This window comes from Plecotus auritus, assembly GCF_963455305.1.
Source record: "Plecotus auritus genome assembly, chromosome: 9".
Lineage (NCBI taxonomy): Eukaryota > Metazoa > Chordata > Mammalia > Chiroptera > Vespertilionidae > Plecotus > Plecotus auritus.
This window is the reverse complement of record NC_137783.1, coordinates 110,824,929-110,840,334: the sequence shown is the minus strand read 5'-3', so window position 1 is coordinate 110,840,334 and position 15,406 is coordinate 110,824,929. Positions and strand designations below refer to the sequence as shown.

Here is a 15,406-nt window from a genome sequence, read left to right as displayed (position 1 = left end):
GAACGCTCAGGGTGAAGTGACAGCTCACAGCCGGTTAGGGGCTGAGTCAGCCTTGGTGTTAGGGACTTGAACTGGTATGTTCTTGGGCGTTGGGTCCCAGTCCTGCAGCTGGCCAGCTCTGTGCTGTGGCAAGTTACTTCCCCTCTTCAGAAATCTTGGTTTCCTCATCGGCTGCCTTCTGGGACTTCTGTGAGACATGCACGTGACAGTTTGTGGCATAGAAACTGGCTAGCAGTAGGGGCTGCTCCGGGTCAGAATTTGCTCCAACACTTCACAGACCAACGTGGAGCTCACTAACTCCTGGGTGAGTGGCCTGGGTCAATGCTGTGAGGATCCCTGAGCCCCTACCTCCTCTCAGAGCTCCCTACACAGTCCACTTGCAGCCATTGCAGACCAGAGTAGGAGCAGGAGCAGACTTGGGGGCTCCTCCTCCGTCCGCTGCCTGATTGTGCCTGGAGTCCGCAGGCTATGCAGCGCGGAGGGCAGAGGAGATGGAGGTATGGGGACCGGGCTGGTCCATGGTGGGGGAGTGGAATAGTGGAGGCAGGATTGGGAACCACCTCAGCCGGGGTTTGAGTCCTGAGTGGCACAGGAGACTTTTCCACTCTGGGCCTCAATTTCTTACTCTGTGAAACAGGGATAACAGTGGTCTCCCCCCAAGTATTTGAAAACTGTTAAGTGTCCCATGCTGGTGAGGGTCCCTTGAGGAGGAGCCTGTGGTGGGAGAGGCTACCATGATTAGGTGACCAGATGGAAGTCCCCAGAGGAGGTCCTTGGGAAGCTCTGGCCTGTGCCATCCCAGCTCATTTCAAGAGACCCTGAAACTGACCCCATGACCGGCGGGGAAAGTGTGTCCCTAAGTCAAGGTGTGACTTGTTAAAGAGGAACAAAGCAGGGTAAACAAGTGTATCTGGGGGAGCTGGGGTAAACTTTTCTGGGGTTTCTGTTGCCTTTCAACTCCCGCTGACACCACCCCTGGGGAAAAAGGAGGCAGTACAGCCTATGGGACAGTCCTGGCCTCTGTGGCCTATGTGGATCTCTGGGATTCACATCTCTTGCCATCTCTAGAACAGGTCCTCAGCCAACTCAGGGAGTGTCTCTCCACCCCTTGTTATCATATGAGATAATACATGACAAGGCTCTCTGCAAACTGTAATGTGCTCTGCCTCTGATGGTACATCTGCATGTGTGTGAAAGCCCTTGAGTGTGTATGCACAAGTGAGAATGTGCAGTTTGTGAGTGTGTGCACACATGTGTGCAATGTGTGTGAGTGCGCACCTTCCCCTGACTTGGTGGGGTGCAGTCACTCCACGCCGCTCAAGGCTCCCTGTTTGGCTTGGGCTTTTCTCCTCTAAACTTTTTAAAAGTCTTTTTTTGTGTGTTTCCTCACTGTTTCTTAGTTTACCAGAAAGGGATCGGTCCATGGTCCGGAAACCTAGCAATTGTCTCCGAGCCTACTGACTCTTCTCCCCTCCCTCCCGCCCTTGCCTCATCCTGTGGCTGTCCCTGGAGGCCAGCTGCCTGGCGCTCCAGCACGGCCTGGTCCTCAGGCCTGGCGGCTTGCCGACTCCTCTATGCAGCCCACCTGCCACCACTTTTCCCTTCAAGGCTCTGTGCTGGCTGCTCTCACTTCATTGTCCCACGGACTCTGTCAACATCCCAGCACCCGCTGGAGGTGCTGTTATTATTCCCATTTTACAGGCAAGGAAATGAAGTCTCAGGGAGAGGAAATGGCTTTCCCAGAGTTACCTCACCAGTGCTGGGGTTTTAACTCCTACCTAACTCCAAAAACTTTATTCTTAAACTATTTTGGCCTACCTGGTGGGCGTGTGCTTGCTGGTTGGCTGAATGAATAAATGAATGATAAAAACAAATGAATAAATCACTTAGTCAATATTGAGCTGAAAGAAAAGGTTAAGTGATATTACCAAGGGCTGTCATTTGTTGAGTACCGACTATGTGTTAAGTGCGTCACATAAAAGCAAATGCAGCCAAGATTATTGTTATCCCCATTTTGCAATTGAGGAGGCTGAGGGTCAAAGAAGTTAAAGCATCTTGTTCAGTGTGGGACCTGGGGGGCCATTTGACCTCCCTGGAGGAGGGCTGAGTCAGCAGAGCCTGGTGACAGGTGCCCATTGTGGCAGAGGCTGTGTGTGCCTATAGGGCCCTCCCCAGTGACACTCCACCCCAACCCCTCCTGTCTAAGGGCCATTTCCCCATTTGTCTCTGAAATGAGTTTCTATTTCAGTCTGGGTTAGAGATCTGCTGTCCTAGCTCTGACTCTCCCTCTGACTGTTGGCATGTCTAGTAAGGGCAAGTGCCCTGGCCTGGGCATGTGAGGTATCCTCCTGTTCCCCCTGCTCTGTCATTAACAGCTCCCATTGGAGGGCAGGCCTGTGCACGATGCAGTTACGTGTCTATGGTGATGGCCTGGGGACCTAGGGGCTAGTCGATACAGTCCTCTGCTTAAAGAACTGATGGGCTCGGTGGGCTAAGTCAGGAGTAGTTGGGGCAGAACGCAGCATCCTGACTCTCAATGCAGAGCTTGTTTTCATGGGCTGGAGTGGAGCGGGGGTTGTCTGTGGCCCCAGGAAAGAGCTGACTCGTGGCATCTACAAGGCAGATCTGTGCACAGAGTGAAGGATGACATTTCTCTGTCATGCCAGTGGGATGGGAACCAGCTATTCAGGTCAGCCTGACGTTCCCTGAGTGCTTTTTGTTGGGGATGGGGAGGCACACTTTGCACAGGAAAAAGAAATCACATGTTGAAATCAGAGCTAGGTTTCAATGCAGGGCCAGCATTTACTGGCTGTGGGTTCTCAGACAAGTTATTTAACTTCTTGGATTCTCAGCTTCCCAGTCTGTCAAATGGGATAATAGAACCTACCTAACCAGCTCAGAGAATGGATAAAATAAGATAAGGTGCCTAACATTACTTGTAGGTTTTTAGGAAATTTTAGTTCATTTCCCTCCTCCCCTGGAGAGCCCTTCATCTGAGGCAGAGATATTCCTTTCGGCAGCATCTAGTCTGATGGTTGAGGCAAGAGACAAAATTGGTAAGATGTTGGAATAAACCCCGCGGACTCACCAACACTTGACATTGTGGCGCACAGTCTCATTTTCCATGTCGCAAAGGGGCAATAGAGACACAGAGATGCTGATATTTGAGGCACCCTGAAATGCCTCTGTTGTAAAAGATAAAGCAGATAATACATTAAAATATAAACAGTTTCCAGCCTCTGTCTCCAGACCAAGCCAGAAACCTCCCTGTCAGACTCCCAGATTCACAGGGAGATTCACCTACTTTGTGCCAGGCCCCACCATGGCTTTAATACAGATTTCTCTTTACAATAAGAGCCAACAATCATGAAATGTTAATACTGTGACCCATGTTCAATAAGCAGGGAAACTGAGACCCAGAGTGTTACAAAACTTGCTCAAGGTTCCAGCTAATAGAAGCAGAGGGAGGATTCAAAACCAGGATGCCTGATACCCATGCCTCTCCTACCTCACGGGGTACTTGTCCACAAAAGATGTCAGGCCTCAAATCAGAAATACATAAAATAAAATGGTAAAACGGGAATGACAGTTTTAAAAAAGGAAGCTATTAAGGAAATGCAAATCAAGATTGTAATATGATACCACTTTACACCCATGAGGATGGCTATAATGAAAAAGACAGATGAAAACAAGGGTTGACGGGGCTATGGAGAAAGTGGAACTCTCATACGCTGCTGGCGGGAATGGAAAATAGTGCAGCCACTTTGAAAAACAGTGTCTCAGTTCCTCAAAAAGTTAAACATAGAGCTATTCTATGACCCAGCAGTTCCATTCTTAGCTATATACCCAAGAAAATTGAAAATATACATTCACGCAAAAGCTTATACACAAATGTTCATAGCAGTGTTATTCATAATAGTCAAAAGGTGAAAACAACCCAAATGTGCATCAACTGATGAACAGGTAACCAAAATATGGCCTATCCATGCAGTGGAATATTCTTCAGCCATAAAATGAAATTCTGATCCATGTTACAACATAGGTGAATCTTGAAGACATCAGGCTAAGCAAAATAAGCCAGAAAATAAAATGGCAAATCCACAAATACAGAAAGTAGATAAGTACCGTAGTTTCCACAGGATGGAGGGAGAGAAGAATGGGGACTAACTTCTAATGAGTATAAGATTTCTTTTGTGGTGATGAAAATATCTAAAATTAGGTAGTACAGATAGTTGCACAGTCTAGTAAATATACTCAAACTCACTGAATTGTACTCTTTAAAGGGTGAATTTTATTGTAGGTGAAGTACTCCTAATTAAAAAGAAAACAGTAGCATGAATATATAAGGTACACAGAAGGTTAAGACTAACTTTGATCCTAAGATAGGAGAGCACACACATTTGACTTTGAGCTTCCTAGCAGCTAAAGCAAAAAGAGAGAAGCAGCTAGGCCATGAGGCTCAGTGGCTGAGTGTCATCCTATGAACCAGGAGGTCACGGTTTGATTCCCAGTCAGGGCACATGCCCCGGTTGCAGGCATGGTCCCCAGGAGGGGGCATGCAGGAGGCAGCCCATCAATTATTCTCATCATTGATGTTTCTATCCTTCTCTCCCTCTCCCTTCCTCTCTCTGATATTTAAAAAAATACATATTAAAAAATAAAAAGGGAGAAGCAGCCTCCAAGAGGAGGAAAAGTGCCAGCTCCTTAGGGGAACTAACTCTTCCTGGGCTTAGTTCTAGGGCAGGATTCTCACACGCCTGTCATAATGAATTGTCAACAGCACAAGTTCCCTGTATCTCCCACCTGAGATTCTGATGCAAGCAGTATGGAGAACTGTGAGGGAGCTGCAGTTTTACCACGCTTGCACGTTAACAAGTTAGCCAGCTACAGTGTCAGTGGGTGCTGGCAGAAAACCTGACGCCTGGCTAGAGACAAAGAACTTTGTTTCTCACAGCGATAGTAACAGGGAGAATATAAGCATTAGCATGGGTTCCTCAAGCCCCGATTCCCACAAGGCAGTGCAAAGGACACCAAATAATACCTGCACACGCAGTGAGTTGCATTACAAGAAAGAAAGCTGGACATTGGGCAGCTCGAATATTTTATAATGGGCAGTAAGCCTGCCTGACCTTTGCCCCAGAGGAAGACATCATCTTTGTCAGACTAGACAGTCAACAAACCAGCCTTTTTCTCCAGAGGGAGACACTGTCACTGTCTCCCAAAGCTGTTTGCTATGCGAGCATCCTTGAAAAAATGGTCTGGAACAAGGGCAGTCTGTCTCTGCTCACCAGCCATGCAGAAATCTGAGAGACCCATGGAGAATTGTCTCCTGACACACAGATATAATGGTCGGGGCTGTTTTTGTTTATATGACTTTTTTATTATAGTAAAATATATGTAACATAAATTTTACATTTTCATTCATTTTGGTGGTAAAATGTACATTTTTACTCACAGCTCTTCTGATACCAAATGTGCAGGGTTTTCTCCTCCTTGCACCAGCCAGTTCTGACACCAGCTCTGCGAGTTAGCACAGACCCCTACAGGTAAGGCTCAGTCCCGCAAGACCCTCCCTAGTAAAGATGCAGTTGCAAGTTCTGAGGCTCCCATACTTCTGACTGACCAGCTATATATTGGGAGCTCCCACCACCCCCTCCTCAGGTTCAATAATTTGCTAAAGCAGCTCACAGAACTCAGGAAAGCACTTTATTTACTATTATCGGATCATTTTAAGGGATAATAACTCAGGAGCAGTAAAATGGAAGAGATGCACAGAGCAAGGGACGGGTGAAGGGGTGCAGAGCGGAGCTTCCATGCCCTCTCGGCTACACCACCTCCCGGCATTCCCATGCATTCACCCACCCAGAAGCTCTCTGAACCCTGTTGGTTAGGGTTATGAGGAGGCTTCGTTATCATGTGGGCATGATTGATTAGATCACTGGCCCTTGGTGATTGAACTCAATCTCCTGCCCCTCTTCCATCCCTGGAGACTAGGGGATGGGACTGAAAGTTCCAAGACCAAATCAAGGCTTTGGTGACCAGCCACCATCCTGAAGTTCCCTAGGGGCCTGCCAAGAGCCAACTCATTAGAACAAGAGATGCTCCTATCATTCAGGAAATTCCAAGGGGTTTAGGAGCTCTATGTCAGGAACTAGGGGCAATGACAAATGATATATTTTTTATGGCACACATAACATTGACCATTTAATCCTTTTGAATGTGTGATTCAGTGACATGAAGCACATTCAGTGTTGTGCAATCATCACCATTATCCATCTCCAGAACTTTATCTTCCCAAACTGAAACACTGTACCCATCAAACCACTCCCTCCCTCAGCCCCAGGTAACCACTATTCTTCTTTCTGTCTCCATGAATTTGACTATTCTGGGTACCTCACGTAAGTGGAATCATACAGTACTTGTCCTTTTGCATCTTGCTTATTTCACTTGCATAATGTTTTCAAGGTTCATCCATGTTATAGCATGTACCGGAATTACCTTGCTTTTTAAGGCTGAATAATATTCTGTTGTATGGGTGGATATACCAGTTTGTTTATCCATTCTTCTGTTGGTGGATAGTTAGGTTGTTTCTACCTTTTGGCTACTGTGAATAATGCTGCTATGGACATCAGTCTATAAATATATGTTTGAGTCACTGCTTTCAATTCTTTTCACCTAGAAGTAAAATTGCTGGATCTTATGGCAACTCTATTTTTCTTTTTCTGAGGAGCTTCCAGCTGTTTTTCACAGCAGCTGCACCATTTTACATTCCCACCAGCAGTGAACAGAGTTCCAATTTTTCCACACCCTCTCCAATACTTGCTATTTCCTAGTTTTTTTAATAATAGCCATCCTAATGAATGTGAAGTGGTAGCTCATTGTGTTTTTGTTGTTGTTGTTGTTAATCCGTACCCAAGGATATTTTTCCCATTGATTTTTATTTTATTTTTTAAGTGAGAATAGAAGAAAGAGAAGGAGGGAAGGAGTGAGGGGGGTGGAGAGAGAGAGAAACATTGATGTGAGAGAGACACATCAATTGGTTGCCTCCCGCATGTGCCCCAACCAGGGCCAGGGATGGAACCTGCAACCTAGGTACATGCCCTTGACCAGGAATCGAACCCCCAACCCTTCAGTGCTGAGTCCAATGCTCTAACCATTTAGCAACACTGGCCAGGGCTCATTGTGGTTTTTATTTGCATTTTCCTAATGATTAGTGACTTCGATCATCTTTTCATGTGCTTATTGGCCATTTGGATATTTTCTTTTGAGAAATGTCTATTCAGGTCTTTTGCCAATATTTGAATTGAGTCCTGTTTATTGTTGTTGAATTGTAGCAATTCTTTATATATTCTGAATGTTAACCCCTAATCAGATATATGCTTTCAAATATTTTCTCCCATTCTGTGGGTTGTCTTTCCATTCTGCTGATAGTGTCCTTTGGTGGACAAAAGTTTTTAATTGTGATGAATCCTAATTTATCTGTTTTTTTTTCTGTTGTTGCCTGTGATTTTGGTGTGATTTTGGTCAGGGCTGTTTTGATTGCAGATGACAATGCAACTAGCTTAGGCAATAAAGGTACTAGTTCATGTAAAGAAAGGGTCCAAAGTAGACCTACATCAGACATGGCTGGAGTCAGCAGTGACAGTGATGCCATCAGCACTCTTTTTGTATCCTTTCTGCTGACTTCCTACTGGCTTCTTACATTCTCATCCAAGATCTTCCCAGAAGCACCAAGTGTCCTCACAGCTAATAATCCTGGAGGAAAAGGGAGAGAACCTTTCATCTGGTTCTACCAAAATTCCTGGAACAGACTCTAACTGGCTTCCCCTGAACCAATCACTGGTCTTGGGTCTGGATGGATGCTCTGATTGGTCAGCTTTGGGTCAGGTGTCCCCCTTGAATGAACAAGGTTACCATGGAATGGGGGAGGGGGCTCCCCATAGCAAGAAATGCTTCACAAACATTCCTCTCCAGAGGGGGCCAGGGTCATGAGGTTCACCTTGAAAGGGCATTCCTCACCTTCCTCACCTTCCTGTGGGAGCACAGGAAGAGGGAACCCTTTTAATTGGTCCCTGGAGGAGGCAGCATTTCTGGAGCCTACAGCTGATGGGAGGGTGAGCCCCGGTCAAGCTGGGTCCCAGGCAGTCAGCAGAGCAATAGAGCGGCTGGGTTTTCCTAGCCCTGGTGCATTGCAGGAGCTAAGAACGTGGACTTTGGAGTTAAACTGCTTGAGTTCACAGCCCAGTAACCTTTCATTCTATTTGTGCCACCTTGGGCAAGTCAGCTACCCTCTCTGTGCCTGGTATAAAATGGAGATAAAAACAGTTCTTTCCTCTCACAGGGATTAAGAATAATATGCATCTGGCACACAGCAAGGTTCAATAATTGTATCATTATTATTCTGTTTGGACCTCTTTGCCAACCACATTTACTGGTGCGTTGACAACTCCAGCTGTGTTCACCTTCCTTCAAGGCGCCTCATGCAGCCTCTGCCCTTACTGTTCCCTCTGCCTGAAATGCCTTTGCCCCCACATACGCTTGGCCATTTTGTGGTTGCCTCCTCCACTGAGCCTTCTGTGCCTGCAGAGCCATCTCTTTGCCTGGGCCCCCTCAGGACTCTACAGCATGATGTCTGCCTAGGACAGTGGTTGGCAAACCGTGGCTTGCAAGCCACATGTGGCTCTTTGGCCCCTTGAGTGTGGCTCTTCCACAAAATACCACGTGCAGGCGCGCACGTACAGTGCGATTGAAACCTCGTAGCCCATGCGAAGAAGTCGGTTTTCGGCTCTCAAAAGAAATTTCAATTGTTGTACTGTTGATATTTGGCTCTGTTGACTAATGAGTTTGCCGACCACTGGCCTAGGATTATGGAACTTCACGTATGTGTCCCTTGTTTACAGTGAGCTCCTGAGGACAGAGCCTGGGTCTCCTCCGTTGTTGAGTTCACAGCGGGAGCCTGACAGCTGCAGATGTGGGGAGAGGGCAGTCTAGGGGCAGAAACAGCACTGACCAGGGAGCAAAGGAGAACATGGCTGGTCCCAGGAACTGAAAGTAGCTTAGAGCCCTGTAGGTCACGTGGGAGGGGTAGGAGTTGGTGTTGAGAACAGAGAGGTCAGCAGGGCCAGGGTTTGCCTTGATTCTCAGGCACAGGGAAGCCATGAAATACTTGGGCAGGGGAGTGATGAGATCAGATTTTTGCTGAGCAAATATCCCTCTGGCTGCAGAAAGGAAGTGGATTGATTGGTCAGGGAGATAGATGGAAGACAGAGAGCATGAGGTGGCTGCAGTTTAGGCTGAGGTACAGACAACAGGATGAGAGCATGGACAGTTTCACAGAAGGGGACAGTAAGGATGGAGACCAAGCAGGCTTGGTGATTGATTTGAAATGGGGCCTCAGTTTTGTCAATGTAAGAAACGTCCAAACCTGTAAGAATTTTTTTATGAGTTTATTTGAGCCAAACTGACAATAGTTGCTAGGAAGTAAAATCTCAATGGATTGAGAAAATGCTCCAGAAAATGGCAGTTTTACCACTTATTTTATACATCAGTATCAAAGGGCAGGATGTAAGGGGGTTACATGAAATTCATTGGTGATAGGAGAAACCAAGATGGCGGCATAGGTAAACACCTAAACTGCTGCCTCGCACAACAATTTCAAAACTACAACTAAAAGACAAAACGGACATCATCCAGAACCACAGGAAGGCTGGCTGAGTGGAAATTCTACACCTAGAAGGAAAGAGAAAAGCACACTGAGACTCAGAGGAGCTGCAGAAGGCAGAAGTACAGAGGCGCGGCGCGCGGAGAGGGCTGGCAACTGAGCACGCGGCTGGCTTTCTCAATCGGGAGGGAGACAAAAGCTCCTGAATGCTCTGAACTCCAGTTCCAGGCGAGACTCTGGGGACCCAGACTCATTTGGGGAGAAACTGGTCTGTCTGGCAGCGGGCGAAACTCGAGGGCGGCTCTCTCTCAGAGGTGCTTGCAGCAATTACCGTGGGACACTGAGACCCAGGGGCCTCTTAGGGCAGGGCTGACGGGAAGTCATTGCTGTCTGCTCCGCCCTGAGATTCCACCTCATCCAAGCTGAGCACAGAGGCTTTTGCAAGTCTTGTCTCATAAGGGTGTCTCTCCAGCACAGAAGTTCTCCCAGCGTAGACACAGCTAATCCTCACAGCCAATTGGCCTGGAGGTCAATTCCTTCCAGTGATACCAACAACAATCAAGGCTTAACTTCACCAAGACTGTGCACACAGCCCACAAAGGGGTGCACCAAGAGTGTCCACCTCAGGTGATAGGCTGAACCACTGGTCACCTACCACAGAAAACCACTCCATCAACACAGGGAAGCAGCAAAATGCGGAGACAAAGAAACATGTCACAAATGAAAGAAATGGAGGAAAGCAAACTACTGGACATAGAGTTCAAAACCACATTTATAAGGTTACTCAAGAATCTTCTAAAAACTGCCGAGAAACTTGATGAGACCTCCAAGGAGCTTAGTGAGACCTTCAAGGACCTTAATGACAATGCCAAAAAAAATGGAAAAGGACCAGTCAGAAATTAAGCATACACTGTCTGAAATAAAGAATATACAGAAATTCAACTGTAGATCAAAGGACCCCAAGAATCAAACCAAAGATCTGAAATATGAGGAAACAAAAAACACCCAACCAGAAAAAGAAAAAAGAATTCAAAAATATGAAGATAGTGTAAGGAGCCTCTGGGACAACTTTAAGCGTACCAACATCCGAATTATTGGGGTGCCAGAGAAGAGAGCAAAATATTGAAAACCTATTAGAAGAAATAATGACAGAAAACTTTCCCTACCTGGTGAAAGAAATAGACTTACAAGTCCAGGAAGTGCACAGAACCCCAAACAAAAGGAATCCAAAGAGGACCACACCAAGACACATCATAATTAAAATGCCAAGGGAAAAAGACAAAGAGAGAATCTTGAAAGCCTTAGAGAAAAACAGTTAGTTACCTACAAGGGAGTACCCATACAAATGTCAGCTGATTTCTCAACAGAAACTCATCAGGCCAGAAGGGAATGGAATGAAATATACAAAGTCATGCAAAGGAAGGGTCTGAATCCAAGAATACTGTACCAGGCAAGGCTATCAATCAAAATTGAAGGTGAAATCAGGAGCTTCACAGACAAAAAAGGACTAAGGAAATTTATTACCACCAAACCAGCAATGCAAGAAATGCTAAAAGGTCTGCTGTAAAAAAAAGAAATAGGAAGTGAAGAAGGAACACAGGGGTAAAGAATAAAAATGGCGACAAATAAGTACCTATCAATAATAACTTTAAATATAAATGGATTAAATGCCCCAATCAAAAGACATAGGGTAACAGATTGGATAAGAAAACAAGACCCATATATCTGCTGTCTACAAGAAACCCACCTCAGAAAAAAAGATGCGCACAGACTGAGGGTGAAGGGATGGAAAAAGGTCTTCAAGCTGGGGTAGCAATACTTATATCTGACAAATTAGATCTCAAAGTGAAGGACATAACAAGAGATAAGGAAGGCCACTTCATAATACTAAAGGGAGCAATCCAACAAGAAGAAATAACTCTGGTAAACATATATGCACCCAATACAGGAGCACCCAAATACATAAAAAATCTCCTGGAGGATATCAAGGGAGAGATTGACAGCAATACAATCATAGTAGGAGACTTTAATACACCACTATCACCATTGGACAAATCCTCTAAACAAAAAATCAGCAAAGAAAGATCAATCCTAAATGACTCACTAGACCAGATGGAATTAATTGACATCTTCAGAACATTTCACCCCAAAGCCACAGGATATACATTCTTAAGTGCACATGGGTCATTTTCAAAGATAGACCATATGTTGGGACATAGGCAAAGTCTCTTCAAATTCAAGAAGATAGAAATCATATCAAGCATCTTCTCAGACCACAGTGGCATAAAACTGGAAATCAACTACAATAAAAACAACCCAAAGAAATCAAACACATGGAGACTAAACAGCATGCTATTAAACAATGACTGGGTTACCAGAGAGATCAAGGAAGAAATAAAAAACATCATGGCAACAAATGACAATGAAAACACAACAATCCAAAATCTATGGGACACAGCGAAAGCAGTCTTGAGAGGGAAGTTCATAGCTCTACAAGCATACTGCAAAAAAACAAGAAACAAGGGTAATACATTACCTAACCCTACAACTCAAAGAGTTAGAAAAGGAGCAACAAGAAAAGCCCAGTGTAAGCAGAAGGAAGGAAATAATAAAGATCAAAGCGGAGATAAACGACATCGAGACCAAAGAAACAATACAAAAGATCAACAAAACCAAGAGCTGGTTCTTTGAAAGGATAAACAAGATTGATGAACCTCTAGCCAGGCTCACAAAGAAGCAAAGAGAGAGGACCCAAATAAACAAAATCAGAAATGAAAGAGGTGAAATAACAACATATCCTGCCGAACTACAAAGGATTGTTAAAAAATACTACGAACAACTCTATTCCAACAAACTGGACAACCTGGAGGAAATGGACATATTCCTAGAAAAATATAACCTTCCAAAACTCAATCAGGAAGAATCTAAACAGCTCAATATGCCAGTAACTATGGAAGAAATTGAAGCAGTCATCAAAAAGCTTCCGGCAAACAAAAGCCCGGGGCCAGACGGCTTCACAGGAGAGTTTTACCAAACATTCAAGGAAGAACTAAAACCTATCCTCCTCAGACTATTCCAAAAAATTCAAGAGGAAGGAACACTTCCAAGCTCCTTCTATAAAGCCAGCATCACCCTAATACCAAAACCAGATAAAGACAACACAATAAAGAGAATTACAGGCCAATATCCCTCTTGAACGTAGATGCCAAAATCCTCAACAAAATTCTAGCAAATCGGATCCAGCAGTACATCAGAAAGATCATATACCATGACCAAGTAGGATTTATCCCAGGAATGCAAGGATGGTAAAATATCCGCAAATCAATTAATGTGATACATCACATAAACAAATTGAGAGATAAAAATCACATAGTCATATCAATTGATGCAGAAAAAGCATGTGACAAAATCCAACACCCTTTCTTGATATAAACTCTCAACAAGGTGGGAATAGAAGGATCATACCTCAACATAATAAAAGCTATATATGATAAACCCACAGCTAACATCATACTCAATGGGCAAAAACTAAAACCATTTCCCCTAAGAACAGGAACAAGACAGGGATGCCCACTCTCACCACTCCTGTTTGACATAGTACTGGAAGTATTAGCCATTGCAATTAGACAAGAAGAAGAAATAAAAGGCATCCAAATGGAAAAGAAGAAGTAAAGCTGTCCTTATTTGCAGATGACATGATATTGTACATAAAAAACCCGAAAGACTCCATCAAAAAACTAACAGACTTAATAAATGAATTCGGCAATGTAGCAGGATTCAAAATTAATGCCAAGAAATCTATGGCATTTCTATACACCAATAGTGAACTTACAGAAAGAGAGACTAAAAAAGCAATCCCATTTACCATCGCACCAAAAAAATTAAGATACCTAGGAATAAACTTAACCAAGGAGGTAAAAGACCTATACGCGGAAAACTACAGGACACTGAAAAAAGAGATAGAGGAAGATGTAAACAGATGGAAGAACATACCATGTTCATGGATTGGGAGAATCAACATCATTAAAATGTCCATACTACCCAAAGCAATCTATAGATTCAATGCACTTCCCATTAAAATACCAATGGCATATTTCACAGACCTAGAAAGAACTCTCCAAAAATTCATCTGGAATAAAAAGAGACCCCAAATAGCCACAGCAATCCTGAGAAAGAAGAATAAAGTAGGAGGGATCTCAATACCAGATTTCAAGCTGTATTACAAAGCCACTGTTCTCAAAACAGCCTGGTACTGGCACAAGAACAGACATATAGATCAATGGAATAGAATAGAGAATCCAGATATCGACCCAAACCACTATGCCCAATTAATATTTGACAAAGGAGGCATGAACATACAATGGAGTCAAGACAGTCTCTTCAATAAATGGTGTTGGGAAAACTGGACAGATACATGCAAAAAAAATGAAACTAGATCACCAACTTACACCATACACAAAAATAAACTCAAAATGGATACAGGACTTAAACATAAGATGGGAAACCATAAAAATACTAGAGGAATCCACAGGCAGCAAAATCTCAGACATATGCCAAAAGAACTTCTTCACTGATACTGCCCCTAGGGCAATGGAAGCCAAAGAGAAAATAAACAAATGGGACTACATCAAAATAAAAAGCTTTTGCACAGCAAAAGAAACCATCAACAAAACAACAAGAAACCCCACTGTATGGGAGAACATATTTGCAAATGTTATCACTGACAAAGGTTTAATCTCCAACATCTACAAGCAGCTTATACAACTTAATAAAAGGAAGATAAATGATCCAATAAAAAAATGGGCAACGGACCTAAATAGAATCTTTTCAAAAGAAAACAGAAGGAAGGCCAAGAGACACATGAAAACATGCTCAAAGTCACTAATTATCTGAGAGATGCAAATCAAAACGACAATGCGATACCATCTCACACCTGTCAGAATGGCTATCATCAACAAATCAACAAACGACAAGTGTTGGCAAGGGTGTGGAGAAAAAGGAACCCTCGTGCACTGCTGGTGGGAATGCAGACTGGTGCAGCCACTGTGGAGAACAGTATGGAGTTTCCTCAAAAAACTGAAAATGGAACTCCCGTTTGACCCAGTAATCCCACTCCTAGGAATATATCCTAAGAAACTAGAAACACCAATCAGAAAGGATATATGCACCCCTATGTTCATAGCAGCACAATTTACAATAGCTAAGATTTGGAAACAGCCTAGGTGCCCATCAGCAGATGACTGGATCAGAAAACTATGGTACATCTACACAATGGAATACTATGCTGCCATAAAAAAGAAGTAATTCTTACCATTTGTAGCAACCTGGATGGAATTAGAGAACATTATGCTAAGTGAAATAAGCCAGTCAATGAAAGAAAAATACCACATGATCTCACTCATTTGTGGATAATAAAAAACATTATAAACTTATTAACAAAAAGATAGATACAGAGGCAGTAAAGCATCAAACAGACTGTCAAATTACAGTGGGAAGGTTAGGGAGAGGTGGGGGAAATAAGAGATCAACCGAAGGACTTATATGCATGCATATAAGAGTAACCAATGGATGCAAAACATTGGGGGGTGAGGGCATGTATGGGAGTGGGGTGGTGGGGGGGGCAATGGTAATATATGTACACATATAATACCTTAATTTAAAAAAAAAGGAAAAAAAAGACAACTGTATAGGGTTCTCAACTGCAAAAAAAAAAAAAAAAAAAAAAGAAATATTCAAATTGATGAA

The 15,406-nt window shown here is 43.8% G+C and overlaps 1 protein-coding gene across 2 annotated transcripts in view; it reads left to right on the top strand.

The window, feature by feature from the left end:
- The first annotated feature begins 204 nt into the window (after window positions 1-204).
- P2RY6 (pyrimidinergic receptor P2Y6) overlaps window positions 205-15,406 on the top strand; it is a 30,870-nt gene continuing 15,668 nt past the window's right edge. For both annotated transcript variants that reach the window (XM_080640830.1, XM_080640829.1), the window contains exon 1: window positions 205-304. The gene's annotated coding sequence lies outside the window, so the exon portion shown is untranslated. The remainder of the gene's footprint in view (window positions 305-15,406) is intronic.